Raw genomic sequence first — 2004 nt, forward strand, 5'->3', positions numbered from 1 at the left:
AGTGAATCTTTCTATGAGTAGAGTATAAATGTTTTGACATAATAACTAAGAAAGTTACATGAAGGCTATGTTAACCAGTTTGATGGAAGTGTCTTGGATCGTGTGTGAGAACACCACACTGTACCCCCAAAGGGCATCAATGTACACAGTTACCATTCAATAAAAAAAAAAAAGAACTTTCAGCTTGCTAAGTGTTTGACATGATTTTTAATATGATTTATATGTGTAAACAGTACAAAATTACAATTGAGTCTTGCCTATATAGATGCAAGCAGAGTATTGCTAATTCAGTTTGAAATTTGGGCCTTAAACGTGGATCATATGTGTGTGTGTGTATTTAGCTTTCTAACACTGATGATATGAAAAATTTAGAAAATCAATGATACAGTTTTCTTTCATCTCATGATTAGAGAAGATGTTATTATATAATTTATATTGACCTCAAATTATATTCATTTGTTTTAATTCTGGTTTTTACTATTACTGTATTATACATTTAAAATTTCTCTGTAAAGAAAATTATTCTTTACAGAACTCTTTAGCATTTAGTGTCAAAGCTAGATATGTTTACATTTTAGGATATCTGTAATCATAGCTAGAAACCATATGCTGTAGTGGTGAGATTGTGGCTCTGGAACTGAACTATCTGGATTAAGAGCACCACCACTGAATTAAAGGGGGTGGAGCAAGATGGCAGACCAGAGATATCTTCATGCCAGCCACTCTCACTAAGACAGGGAACAGAGGATTTCAACCACCTCGCGCTGGGGGAAGCTACACAGAAACATCACTATGGGGACACAGTGAAGCAGTAGCAGACTCGAAGAGCCAACAGGGAGGTCTGGAGCAGAGCAAAATCAGCCCTAGAACTACAAGGGCCTAGGTATAGGTAGAGGTCAGCCAGAGGTCCTCCCATGGAGGACTGGGAGGGAAAGGGCTGTTCTGAAGTTTTTGTTTGTTTGTTTGTTTTTTGGAACTGGATTGCTCCCTGGACTGTCTTAGAGGGGGTTGGAGGAGCAAGGGAACTTGAGCAGTGTCAGGCAGCCAAAACTGAGAGCTGGGCACGGTGAACCTCCCATTGGCTTGGCTATGGTCAGGCCAACAACACTGAGGGAAAGCCATATGGAAGAAACAGTCTGTGGAATCCTAGTGCATGACTAGCTCTGTTCCTGCTGAGCTTTGGCAGTTATCCTTGGGGTAAGTTGAGCATCATCTTCCTCCTGAGGAAAACCACTTTGTTATCAGGGGACACTGTTTGAAAGGTCAAGATGTTCCACCTGGGAGATCTGGTGAGACCTTTGAAATCCTAATCACTTGGGTGGGGACTGAGTGCTGGCAAAGCGATGAGGCCCTGACTGGAGCAAATAGATCAGGACAGGTTGAGCTTTCCTCTGAAACTGGAGAGAGGCTTCCAACCTCCAATTGTCTACAACAAAAACAGGGCATATGTTCTTCATCTCATAAAACTACAGCGCCACCTGTTGTCTGGGAAATATATTGCAATTGAAATATATTTTTTCTCTCCACTTTTTTTTTTTTTACTATTTTTCCCAATTTCTCCCTTAGTTGTTTTTCTTTCACTGCTCCTGTTGTTTTATGTTTCATTTGATGTGCTTGTATTTTTATTTTTTCATATTTTCTTTCTTTAATAGCAAAGACTTCTCTATTTTTTTTTACAGATTTTCAGCTCCTTTTATTCTTTATTTCATTTTTATTTATCTCCTTTTTTATTTCCTTCGGTTTTTTTTCCTGTTTCACCTTATTTACATAAATTTATCATGTAATAGAGATATCCCTTTTTTCTCTTTAGTTTACATAATTATATTTTCCATAACTACTACTATTATTATTATTTCTTTTCTCTGAGGACTGGAGATCATAGTATTAATCTGAATGGGGAGGCTCACCACATTGGTCTGGATCAAGGACACAATGAGCTCATAGTCTGAGGTGTCCCTCTAACTTTGGTATTTGGAAAGACGGCATTGATAGGTACCCACTGCA

Source organism: Otolemur garnettii, unplaced genomic scaffold (assembly GCF_000181295.1).
Source record: "Otolemur garnettii isolate 467f Iridium unplaced genomic scaffold, OtoGar3 scaffold00186, whole genome shotgun sequence".
NCBI lineage: Eukaryota > Metazoa > Chordata > Mammalia > Primates > Galagidae > Otolemur > Otolemur garnettii.